The sequence below is a fragment of the Bos indicus genome, chromosome 28, assembly GCF_029378745.1.
Source record: "Bos indicus isolate NIAB-ARS_2022 breed Sahiwal x Tharparkar chromosome 28, NIAB-ARS_B.indTharparkar_mat_pri_1.0, whole genome shotgun sequence".
Lineage (NCBI taxonomy): Eukaryota > Metazoa > Chordata > Mammalia > Artiodactyla > Bovidae > Bos > Bos indicus.
In genome coordinates, this window is record NC_091787.1 from 31,745,312 (window position 1) to 31,758,841 (window position 13,530).

A 13,530-nucleotide genomic window follows, 5' to 3' on the forward strand; every position below is an offset into this window, starting at 1 on the left:
TTCATAGTGGGGCGGTGTGTGGGGGGGGAAGTGGAGAAGAAGGAAAAAAAATCAGACAGTCAATGAGATTACATCTTGTAACAAGCTTCAAGTCAAAGTGCAAAAGTCAGAAATCAAATACCATCAGTTATCAGATTATGTTAATGATTCTAATGAAAGCTTCTGGTATTTTGTTCAAGAATGTGTTGCTATAATGGTAACTAATAGAACAAGGGATGCTGATTGCCATGAATTAATTAGAACTGACTGCTGGAGTTTCCTTTTTATTTATTTATTTAAATATTGGCAATCTGTTTAGAACCCGAGGTTTTTCTGTGGTCCTTTTCTTCCCTCCGTAAGTCATTAGTTGTGAAGTGAGAAGGTAATTGCGTTTTCTTATACATCAGGTACCCCTCCCCAGACTTTTGGCCCAAACCAACAGCAGACAAATTAAACTAAAGGATGGACATGAATATCCATGCACAGGTCCATCCCTAACATTTGTGGAGCTCAGGGTGAGAGTACAAATCAAGTCCCTTCCCTTCTCTTTCTACTCCTAATTTCATTCTCCTCCATGGGAGGCCTTGACAGATATGCATATGGACACCCAGCTTTCCCACCCTAGTTGCATGCGCCAGCTGCTGCTGTTTGGCTATTGCTTGGACTTAGGGGCACAGCCCCTGGTGGTACCCTCCACTGTCGGGAGGTAGGACCCAGAGAAGAGATCTTTGCAGGCCCTGGAAAGATGCTCAGGGATATTTGTAAAGGGAACTTGGAGATTTTATGCATCTGTCATGTGGTTTATTAACTGGGTGATAGGCTGTAGATTAGAATAGCCCTAGGCCATGGACTCCTTGTCTCATAGTGGTAGGGAGGGTCATAGCAGGCCTTCTAAAGTGGTTGGTCTAGGTAAAGGGCTCTTGTTACTTGGATATAAGAGCAGTATTGCTCATGTATATTCCATGCTTTTGAGTGCCTAAGTGTGTACATCTGGAGCACTCTGTCACTAGAGTCTCCTTTATCCTCTGTTGTTGTTTATTTCTTTATTTCTTCATTTATTCAGCGTCTGTTCGACACTTACTGTACCAAGCTCTGGAGACAAGAGAGAAAAATGAGATCTCCATTGTCAAGGATCTGATAACTTTTCAAATTTGTAGCTCGTAATAAGTACTAGACAGAGATCTGTTGAATGTTCCTGGCCATCCAGGTCTTACTTGTATCCTGTTCTTTCTTATGCTTCTTTCTTCCCTGTCATAGCAGCAAATGATTATAGATTCTGTAGAGGAGAATTGAGGAGCAAACACCTTGAACTTAGGAGAGGTGGCTACCCCAGCTTCTCCCAGTGGCATTTGGGCATGGTGTACTCTTGGCCTCCTTTGGCAACCCTCCTCCCCTAGTCCTTCAGAATTCCCACCATCTAGCCAGAGACATGCCCCCTCAGAATCTAGAACAGAAGCAGTTAAAAGGAATAATCTGGTGGAGGGCATCCATCCCTCAGAGAGTCTTCTGAGCTGTTCTGAAACAGCTGGACCCAAGGAGCTGTTCTAGCTGATGACCCCAGGCAATCCCCACCTACTTGCCACAAGGTCCTTTTGTGGGGCTCCTGCCTGCAGAATGAATTGCATCCAAATGAATATATCTTGTTTGCATGTTAAAGTCACTCTCTGTATTTAAATCACTAAGGACATTTCCTAGATCTTTCACCATGGAGTGAAGGTGGTCATTATCTAATGGATATTGACAAGCTCGTGCTCTTAGAAAACTAACCATGACATCTGGGTGACTGAGCGCAGGTCAGTATCAAAGCTCTCACTCTGGGTGTTGGGAAGCCCATCAGACTGTGTTGAATTCCCTTTGCTGGCTAAATTGGTACATTAGGGTAAAAACGATTTCCACATTTGCATAGTTGATTTCATTACTATCGCCATTATTGATGCCCAGCTCCTCTGAAAGAAAGGAGCCATAAAAGCAAATAAAATCACTTTGTGATTCCATTATTGGATAAATTACCACATTACTGTCTGCGTTTCAGGGCTAAAGCCATTCCCCACATTTGCATAGTTTATTTCATTATCATTATTAATAACAACAACAATAATAATGATGATGACTAGGATCCTTGAATGAAAGGAACTAGAAAAATGCCACAGCCTGGAGCAGTCTTTATGGACTAGCCTGGATCACTAAGAGTCCCTTTATCTGCTGTGGAAACACAGCTACTTCCTGGAGTGAACCAAAAGCTTTTCACAGACGCCACGTGAAATTGAACTTGTGGGGCTGGCTTGCTGGTCTGAAGAAGTGGCTGGTTACTCATTGTGACTACTGAAGATTGAAGTTGGGAGTCCTTGCTTAGTGACTTGTGTCCCTTTAGGAATGGTGCTCAAAATGTATAGAACCTCAGCCTTCTTATCAAGGGAATGGGCATTATGATGCTTGCTTTGCAGCGAAGAGCAAAGGAAATGGTGAATGTGAATGGATTCTGTAGAGCATGAAGCTGTCCACAGGTTTCAGAAACTCATACCCTTATATTGAACACTGAAGTGGCCGCTGTGGCTGGCATGCTCTCTAATGCTGTGTCTTAGCGACAGGAGACGTCCTAGTTGGTCCCTTTGGCTGGGAGAAAGCTCCAAATCCTTCCTTACCTCTCTAAACCATTATCCTCTACAACAAGTAGGGAGAGAATACTGAAGTTACCAATTGGATATTTACAGATAGCTCCTCTGGTCACAAACATTCCTGGGCTGATTGGGTGGCCTCAATAGTGCTTTTTCTTACACAGCAGTTTTCAATTATGTACATCTTTTCTCCTTGGCTGTGGAGCCAAGAAGTCCAAAGTCTTGTCTATTAACTCTGAGGTCCTATTGCGAAAGGAAGGTCCATTGGTGGCCGTCTCTGGTTCACTGGAGAATTTTCCCTCTGGTTTTGTTTTTATTATTTTATTTTATTTCTGCTGCACCAGGGGCTCCAAAAAAATGAATGTGTCAGTAAAGGATTTGACAGTATGTTACGACAGTCATCAATCCACCAAGCCCTGTAGCCATAAATAAGCTTCATACGCTGCCACACTAAAGAGGACAGTTTTTCTTCTCCAGGACATTGAAAATGTCACAGCGAGGGAATTGTTTGTCCCCGTCTCCACGGCAACGCCACCAGCACTTATCATTAACTTTCACACCAAGATTTTAATCAGCGCTCTTTGCGGCCTGAGACCAAGTCAACATCAGCCCAAATTTTCAAAGCCGTTATTCTAATTATGACGAGAAAGCTATAGATTGATGAGCTGAGTTTTCTGCAAGGACTGGTGGCAGTTAATTCTCATGACCTGCGTGGCTCGGGGAGTCTCTCTTAGAGATGGAGTCTTGAAAGTTCGATTATTAGTGACAGCTTGTAAGTGAGAGGAGCCTTATCTCTCCAGAGAGTGTTGATAACTTGAGACAAGGTTTAACTAGGAAGTAGTGAGACAGTGGAAGGAGGGGAGAGCGGGGGAGAAAAGGAAAAAGAAAGTGCACACTCTATCTGCAGCCTGCACCCAGCGTAATGAGAAAATACGGACAGGCACAATTTCACAAGTTGTAAATTCTGGTAGCCTTCAGTTGTAAATTCTGGTAGAGGCTGTTTTACTCGGCTATCTGATAATGTGTGAAAATATTTGTCCCTTTGCTTCATAGGCACGGGCAAGCACTGTGTTCCAGAAAATGCATTCAAATTCCCAGCTCTCACTGCCTTGCATTGCTTTTCAGTTTCCTTTGGTCGGAGACCTCTGGAAACAAAAATGGGAATTTGCCATTGAAATGAAGCAGTAATTAATTTTTTAAAAAGACTTCTTTCCATTTCTCTTAACTGACTCTCACCCCAGCTTCTTTTAATAGTATCAAATTTCTAGAGCCTTCAGGTTTGTGATGAAAGGGTACTTAGAGTAGCCCTTAAAAACTCTTTTCCTCTCTATTTCTGGTGTCTTTCATGTTCTCTGCCCTCATTCATTTGGTGGATGTCTGTACTCACTTCTTGGCCTTGCATAGATGATACCTGGGCTGTAGACTCCACACCTTCTTTGAGTTTGCCTGTGTGAAGTGGTGTCTGTTTCCTTTCCTGACTTAAGACATTCAGCTGAGCCATCAGTCTGATCAGGACAGGGCTGGGAGAGATGGTCACTGTGTCATTGAGGTCCCACTAGCCAAAGTTTCTTTTTTTTTTTTTTTTTTTATCTCCTCATACATTCTCCAGCCTTTACCCAAGGGAGAGTGCTGGGAGGCAGCATAGTGAGGTCAGAAGAGCCTCATCTTCAATGTTCTGAATCTCACTTTTAATCCCAGAATGAGCCTCTCTTTCAAATGGTGATGATAATATTTGTCTAGCCTACTTCACATATCAAAGGAGAAAATAGGAAGTAAATTGCTGATACTTAATGTGGTCATTGCATTAAATATATGCATACATGAGGGTTATCCGCTGTCTGCTTTTTGGGTCTGTCTTCTCTATAGCTAGAGAATGATGATGCTGTTTGTTTGATAGTTTTTTCCCCCAAATTATCAATATTTTCACATGTCTAAAGTGCTCACAGTTATCTCCATTATCTTTGTTAACCCCTAAGAACAGTGAGGCACACACAGAGAGGTAAAGCATTTTCTTCTGGTCACACAGCCAATTAGAGGCTAACTCTGGTATGCAGCGGTCATCTTCAGGTTCCCAGCATGAGGCTCCTTAGACCACACTGCTTACCATATTAATAGGCTGGGATTAACGAAAAAAGCAAACCCAATTAGTTTCTGTTGCAGCCCTTTTACAATCCTGTCTTGTTTCCCTGTGTGTTTATATGTATGTTTTAATAGCATTCCCTGCCTTTTATGCTGAGGTTGCTCGAGGTATGTTTATAATGGTGGCGTAATTATAATAATAAAATACAAATCCATCCACAGAGCGAGCTCATTACCGACTGGCCAGGTAAAACAAATAGGCTTGGCGCTGACGCCAGAGTGAGGCAGTTTATTTCTAAGGTGGTGCTGCTTTGAAACACAAGATGCTTTGCACTTTCAGCAAAGAGGCCCTGTGTTCTGAACATAGCTGGAGTTTGGGGTTCAAGGTCAAGCCAGTAATTGAGATGTCCGGCCGAGTTGCTTTAATATGGTCTGGCCCTTTTAATCTCTCTTTTTCCAGGGGAGAGATGAGAAGCAGAAGGGGAAATCATTCCTCCTTGTTCTATGTCGCTATTAGATCTTTCCTTGAATATCCAAGTAGGTCCTTTGGCATTCAAACTTCTGGACATAGAGTTTCTAATGCATACAAAAGGGAAAGTTATTGTTATAAATGGAGCCATAGTAGAGAGAGAGTGTGTGTTTTTTAAAATGCCTGTCTGTCCTTGTTAATTAGAAGTGCACATATTGGGAAATTAACTATGAAATACTAAAAATGATAAATTATTCCTTATTTGAAAGTATAAATTAAAGGTTTAGTGTATATAAAATTTGTCATGTTTAATTGCAAGTTCAATTAAAATTCAGGGTAATGATGATTTATACAGGTTTCTGTGTAATTTGATATTCATTAGCTTAGCCAGACACATGCTGATATTAGCTCGTTAATTATGTTTCCTTTTGTTGAAGGCAGCCTTGTGAAAGCAATCTGCTCAAAGTTTTCTAAACTCATTCTGCTAAATGAATATTTGGCAGCTGTTCATGTTATTGAGATGGTCACTGTGGCTTCATTTCACTCATAGGCAGCATCAATCATACCTTCTCTGTGACAAACAAGGGTTTCTCATTACAAACCCATTTATGAAGGTTATGGCTGACATTAAAGAGTGATTGCCTGGTCCTCTGCTGTTACTTTACAGTATCGTTGGAGTGGAGCTGCCTTTAATATCTGTGCCTCCCACATGGTCAGACTGTTTAAAACACATGGAGAGGGAGGGCAGAACCACCACCGTGGTGGCCTCAGTTCTGTTTCTGACACCACTGGCTCAGACTTGGGAATCAGAGCCTGGGTCTCAGGAGAAGGACCCAAGCCCCTGCTTAGGCTTCCAAGGTGTTCCGTATCCAGTTAATAGGTGTGCTTGTTGAGATCCACAGAAGTTCAGAGGTTCTCTTGTGGAAACACATTGACCCTGAGCAGTGGAGTTGGGCATGACTCTTGGAGCGGTAAAAGTGGAAACACTGGGCTGACTGAAGGGTGAAGGTTTCCAGAAGCAAGCATATCGACCATTATGGTGATGAGATGGAGGAATCACCAGTTAGCTGGAAAATGCTGTGTAACAGACCTGTGGCCTGTGCCTTTGGATGATTTTAAATATTTTATACACTTTTCAGAGCTGTTATCACATGATCCGCATTTTGGAAAGGCAAGTCTTGTTTTTAGGTAACAGCATTCTTCCCCACCTGGCTATAAGGCAGGTGTTGTCTTTTCCTTTTGACAAGTGAGGGGAACTGAGGCGTAGGGAACACGATTGCCTTGTCCATCGTCACTTATGTGGATACAGAGAATGGCCAGACCTGGGGCCCTTGGCTTTCCTGCACGTCACTGTGTTGCATTGAGGCCTCTCAAAATAAAGTGCTTGTTTCCAATTATGTTTTCTCTCCCCCAGGATCCTCTTGTAGGGAGGAGCCAAACACTTAGTAAAGGGTAGGGATGTTGACTCTAGGCTGACCTGTATTTTAGTTTCAGGCCATTTGCATGCCCATAGGTAGGGAGTCTGGTTTATGATGGGAATATGCAATGGAAAGCCCTTAGGTGAGATTGTAATTTTGTGGCTCTGTAGCTGTATTTATACCCTTGCACATTTTTAAGTTGGAAATTTTTAATGACTCTTATTTATTTGTTTTTCTTTAAGAGCCACGTCTTATGCACTGGGTCTTGCTTTCAGGCGTCTCTTTCTCTTGAAGTCATTGTGGAACAAAGGCTTGACGAGCTGTCCGCCAGTGCTGTCCTCTTCCTACAAAGGGACCACATGCCCTCCTGCTCTGAGTAGAGCCCCGTGACCATAGGCTCTACGTGCTGTCTGTGTCCACCTGCCAGTAAGAGGACAGGGTTGGTGTCCTGTCCATATGTCCTGAGGCATAAGGGTTGGTGCAGTCACAACATGGAAAGAGCCTGAGTCACTGTGTGGAAGGCCAGCTGTTAGACACGTGTTAGATTGGACCTTTTGTAAGAAAGAAGTAAACATCTGTTCTGTTAGGTCCCCAAACTTCACGGTTTATCTATCACAGCAGCTCACCTCACCTTGTATGTGTACGTGTGTGTTAGTTACTCAGTAATGTCTAACTCTTTGTGACCCCGTGGGCTGTGACCCACCAGGCTCTTCTGTCCATGGGCTTCTCGCTAGAGTGTGTAGCCATTCTCTTCTCCAGGGAATCCTGCTGACCCAGGGATTTGAACCCAGGTCTCCTGCATTGCAGGCAGATTCTTTACCATCTGAGTCATACCTGTTACTTTATTTATTCATCTACAGATATTTGTTGAAAACTTTAGCCTAAATCTTTGGGACCTAAAAGTGAAAAAAAAAAAAATGTTACTATTCCTGCCCTCGGGACCTCAACAATAAAGTAAAGGAGCTATGCAAGTAGAAATATTTCACCCTGGTGTAGCAAGTGCTGTCGAATGGGTTTAAGAGAAGCATACCCTAAGAGAGAATTTTTTTTTTTTTTCTGAAATGTCTCATGAAGTAGGAGATTTTAAACTTTAGTATTACAAGAATGTTTTTTCTAGATTAGATCGTATGTGGAAATCTCCAATTCATAAAATAGAAATAAATTGAAGAGGCTTTGGTAGAAAATGGGGCCTGTAGCTCACAGAACCTCCCTTTGCACCCCTAGGCCTCCTCTGGGAGGTGTCCATGCAGGTGTGGAACCCTGAGGGCTATGGAATGCCACCTGAGAACCTGCGGAGAGAAACACCAGCCGTGGCACAGCGTCCTTTCAATGGTGTTTGTTTTTTTTTTGCATTTCTCTAGGTTAGGGTACACAGTGGCTCTTTTTATAGAATTCTTGTCTGTAGTCAGTGGAAGTTTGCTGGTTGTTGGACGGATAGTGTTATTCCTGAACTTTTTTTTTGACAATTGCTAGCTGCTTGACCTTGGACAAATTCTCTAACCTCTTCTAACCTCCTTAGTTTCTTCATATGTGAAACAGGTATAATAATGGAATCTATCCTGTAGAAGTTTTGGAGAATCAAGCAAGTTAACATACACAAAGTTAATAATATACATTTTTACCAAGCTGTCATGTGGTGAATGTTCAACAATATTGGCTATCCCCACCCCAAGTATGAAAAACACATTATATTTGTGAGTACTTCAAAATTTTGACCAAATAACAAAAGTATACAAGAAACTAGCTCAGCATTTGGGGAATGATATTTTAGTAACAAAATGCTGTAACCTCTGATAGCTAATTTGTGATTTCCTTTTGATGCTATGCATCAAATTCATCTGATGGTTTTCTGGAACTTGGAGAGGTTGGAATTTTTCCTCACTGTTTAATGTAAGGAAGTGCATCATAGGAGAAACTCAGTTTTGTTGTTGTTGTTGTTTGTTTGTTTTGTTTTTTCTTCGTTATTTCACTTCAGCCCTCAGGCCCTTATGGCTATAGACTATGTAACTTGGAACTTTTTATTTTTAAATTTTACCACCTATGTCCTATTAATACATTTCGTCAGTGTGGAAAGCCCTCTGGTGGTCAAAGTAATTCCTCTGTGGCTCTTAGAGACAAGTGGAATAAAAATAATTTTCATGTTAAAGATCTGTGTTCAAATTCTATTTTTCTCCTTTGCTGACTTCTTTGTCTAATTAAACCATAAAGTAGTTTTCCATGGGAACAGTTTCATTCTAAAGGTGTCTGGGGACCAAATAGCAGTAGGCCAGTTTCCCTGGTCCAGATGAAAATGTGTTAGTGAGGATGTTAACATTTTGGACGGTTTATGTGCTCTCACCCTGGGAATGAAAGCTAGTATCATACACTGTAACATGAGGATTCTGAGACCTTTATATTATGTTAAAGCTGCAAAGAGAAACTTGGAGATTGTCCATTTTCTAGAAAGGGAAACTGAGGCCCAGGAAGAAGTGATTGGCTTAAGATGTTGTCATCAAGAAGCGGAGCTGTGAGTCGAGGCCAGGTTTCCCGGATGCTGTTTCCTGTGATCTTTCAGCCACAGTGCTAGCAAGGTGTCATAGCTACATCAAGCCTATAAACCTCTGGTCTCCTGACAGGTCTCAAGGTGGCCGGGTCTCATCAAACTAAGCCAGACGAAGCACAGCTCATACACTGTCTATGGGTTACTCTGTCTCTGGCTTGGAATAAGACAGCATGCAGGATTTTCTTTTTCTAGTTTAGTGTTGAAACTTGGTTGGTTGTGTCAGCTGGAATGATCTGGCATGAACAATCACCCTCCGCATATCCTTGCCATTAAACAGCATTTCTTGGAAGGGATGTGCATTAATCTTGACTGTGTGCTGGCCACTGCAACTCATCATAAAGATGAATGACTGATGGGTGACCTATGTCTGGTGTCCTAGGAGGGTGGATACCTTGGAGATGCAGAAACATCTGTTCTGCTCTGAAATTGGCAAGACAAGCTGGCTTGTTCCTCCCTTGCCTGATGCAATTGCCTGAGCTTACATTATTTTTCTTTAAGGCTTTGGCTATGTCTGATGTCGGCTGGCCCTGAGGCCATTTCTTTCTGCGCCCATTGTGGCATGGTATGAGCACAAGGAAGCTGGAGGAGTGGGATGGGGGGTCCTCAAACACTTCCAGTATGTTCTCCATCCCAGTTCCTGGGTTATAGCCAGTACCACCTGGGAGCCTTCCCTGGTGGACTTCCCTGGTGGCTCAGATGGTAAAGCATCTGCCTACAATGCGGGAGACCCAGGTTCAAACCCTGGGTTGGGAAGATCTCCTGGAGAAGGAAATGGCAACCCACTCCAGTATTCTTACCTGGAAAATCCCATGGACGGAGGAGCCTGATAGGCTACAGTCCATGGGGTTGCAAAGAGTCGGACGTGACTGAGCAACTTCACTTTCACTTTCTTTCTTTTACCTGGGAGGCTGAGGTGCCAGAGGCTGTGTGAAAGCTCTAAATTCAGGGAATTGCCCGGACCTCTGTTGTGTTCCTGGATTGTTTTTCTGGATACAGATACATTTTCTTGAGAAGCTATTTAATTCCTTACACCTTCATTACTGTCTTCATGGTTAAAACTCATAGGAACAGGGTTGGTGTGTAATGCTTAAATGAATTAGATAGCATTTGTGAAATAGTAGCTAATAAAATGGGAATTCAGTTTATTTAGCATTGTCTTATTTGGGGGCAGGACTCTGAGCTAAATCACTCACTGTTCCTCAACCAGCATACACAGTTTGAGTCCCTATACTGAAGCTAGGCCCTGAGAAAGTTACATGTGGCCCCTGGCTTCATGGAACTTGAACATGATTTCCTTTGTGTGAGAGCTTCTTGCATGCCTGCTGTATGCACAGGATCCTACTGGGTGACTGAGGCTGTAGAAGTGCATGCTCTCTGGAGCAGATGCTGTCGGTCTCCCCTGTCCCCTAAAGTCTTAGAGTTTCCACGCACACCATCCAGTGACCAGCCACGAGCACCTGCAGCTGTTTGTCTAAGAGCTTACTCTGGTCACTGGAGCTCCATTGCCTGTGGGAGGGCAGGCTGGAGCTGCCAGAGAATGAGTGCCCCTCAGCAGCAGCCTCACCTGCTCCAGTGATTGACAGGAGTCGGGAGATAAACGCCCTGTCTTCCTCAACTGGGAAAACTCTGTGGCACATTCTTTTCTGTCTCAGAGTGTCCCTGGCTGCAGTGAGCTCCAGCTGGCCACCGTGGTAACTTGCTCAATAAAGCACCATGCACCACTATTCACTTCCTTCCCTTCCCTGTCTCACTTCCCTCTTCCCCCACTCCTGGGGTCACCTGCCCCCAAATATTTTGACTTGAATCTTTGTCTCAGCATCTGCTTTTGGGAGCACTTGGACTCAAGAGTCTTGCATGGTCTACAAATCCCTTTGGTAGAAGTCATGTTCTGATGAACCTGGCAGAAGATGTGCAAAGTGCTGGGGTAGAGTAAGAGAGGGCAGGATATATGGTTCAACAGAGACATCTGGGAAGGTCCTTGGAAAGGTTACATCTGAACTAGGCCTTTAAGGATTGTTAGGGTTTTTGTTAGGGAGCTCTGATAAAGGGAAGGCATCCCAGGCTGAGAAAGCAGCTTTTGCAAAGGCCTAGGGGTGGGAGGAATATGAGGTGTACTCGGTGAGCATCTGGTATGCTGTGGTTCAGAGATCATCGGGTAGGATGAGGAGTATAAGAGAGTTACTTGGGGATCTGATTATGGGTTTAAATGTGAGGCTGACACACACAGGCTATTTTGGAGGCAGTGGTGAGGCTTCCAGTTATCTTAGCAGTGAGGGGGTAATATTGTCTTTAGGGATGAAGGAACAGGAGTAATAATACACGAGAAATAGAAATTTTGTAAATGTGAGGCTATGCTGTGACCTCTAGTTGCTGGGGATTTCAAACCGAGGGAGAGAAAGTGTTACTAATCAGAGTAATCAGGGAAATACCAGGGAAGGGGTAGAAATCAAGTTGAGTCTATTCATACACTGAATAAAGGGAAGTTAGGAGAAGGCAATGGCACCCCACTCCAGTACTCTTGCCTGGAGAATCCCATGGACGGAGGAGCCTGGTGGGCTGCCGTCTATGGGGTCGCACAGAGTCAGACACGACTGAAGTGACTTAGCAGCAGCAGCAGCAGCAGAAGCAGGGTAGATAGCATATGCAAAGGCCTGGGGGCAGGAATGATCGGGAATCGGGACTCTTCTTGACTTTTATGGGTTCCAGGCTCTTTGGCCCCCTTCCTGCATAGAGTAATCAAAACAAATGATGTAAAGACAGATCTATTAATATTATACATTAAAACCTGTTATTTGGGCCTAAAGTTTTTTTTTTTTCCTTCTGCTCCTAAAAGAAATGTAAACATGTTCCGTGGTCGCCTGAAGTCTCACGGGCTATCCGCGGCGTGCTCTCTGTGCCTGAGGGAAAAGTCAGCCCTGCCTGACTTCAGGGGAGCCTGTTGATTCTGTTTCTCTGAGGCTGAGCTAAGCTGTCTCACCTCTTCTCATACTACTGTAGGGTTTCAGTATTAAAAGGAAGGAAACCTCTGAGTTCGTCATCCAAGCCCCAAAAGTCCTGAAGGCACAGTTCAGGACAGCCTTTCTGGGTGCCCCAGTAGCCCATAGTCACAAAGTCCTCAGGGAAGAGTAAGGGGATGGGAAGGAGTCACGGAGCCCAAAGAGTTATGTCTGAGTTTTTGTCGGTTTAGGTCCGTAAGCAAGCTTGGATATGCTGGTCTTCCCTCTCAAATACCTTCTGAACTTATCCTTCAAGGGCTTGTCCCTCCGTGCATATGTGGACACTCTGCCTTGGGCTGCATGCCCCTACTGTGCATTTCCATGGTCAGTGGTGCTGGGGAAGCTCCTTCCTGCCTTCCTGTGTTTCTTCAGAAATGATGACAGAAAAGGGAAGGTTTATAAGTGAAGTAATATCATCTGAAAAAAGGTGTCTGCAAAAAGCAACCCTCAGTGAGAAGACTGCCCGAAGTTTTTTTTTTCTTTTTTTTTTCTTCCTCCTTTTCAAAAAATAGTCAAAACACAGGCAACACATACTTGTAAAAGGATCAAAAAAGAGAGAAAATTGCAGCTGGCGGTTATTTTCTCCACTGTTATTTGGTTGCTCCTTAGCTTCCAGCTGTTGAAGTGGCGCATTTATAATCATGGGTGTTTCACTTCTCCTGGCAGTGTGTTGTGTTTTACTCCAAGTTTAAAAATGAACTTATGACTTCATTAATCCCATGTGCTGGGAAAAGAGAGGTGCAACCTTTTCTGTCATAAGATTTGCTTCCTACGGATGTACATCTCCTGCCATGTAAATGCACAAAATTAGGATTTTGGTGAGCAGGGACATACTTTAACAGATATTTTTAGTTCTCTCTCCAAAGTTAAGAAGCATAATTCGATGTGAATGTTTTCTCCAAATATCTGAGCCCCATTTTCTGGTGAGATAGAAGATCTGTTTTATTAGTACTCCCCCACCCTCAGTTATCTGTGGGGAATATGTTCCTAGATGGACAGAGGTTGCCTAAACCATGATTATACTGAACCCTATATATGCTATGTGAAGAGCTGACTTGTTGGAAAAGACTCTGATGCTAGGAGGGATTGGGGGCAGGAGGAGAAGGGGATGACAGAGGATGAGATGGCTGGATGACATCACTGACTCGATGGACGTGAGTCTGGGTGAACTCTGGGAGTTGGTGATGGACAGGGAGGCCTGGCATGCTGCGATTCATGGGGTCACAAAGAGCCGGACATGACTGAGCTACTGAACTGAACTCAACTGATATATGCTATGTTTCGTCTGATACATACACACCTATGATAAAGTTTAATTTATAAACTAGATAGAGTAAGAGAATATTAGAATTACCGGTATCACTAGTCTTATGCTTGGGGACCATTATTAAGTAAGATAAGGATTACTCAAAACAGATGCTGTGATACTGTG

The 13,530-nt window shown here is 43.4% G+C and overlaps 1 protein-coding gene and 1 non-coding gene across 2 annotated transcripts in view; both read left to right on the plus strand.

Moving 5' to 3' along the window:
• LRMDA (leucine rich melanocyte differentiation associated) overlaps nt 1-13,530 on the plus strand; it is a 1,201,191-nt gene that overhangs the window by 500,880 nt on the left and 686,781 nt on the right. The window lies entirely within an intron of this gene.
• TRNAC-ACA (transfer RNA cysteine (anticodon ACA)) lies at nt 9,784-9,855 on the plus strand. Its single transcript has one exon. It is a non-coding gene; the product is annotated as a tRNA-Cys (tRNA).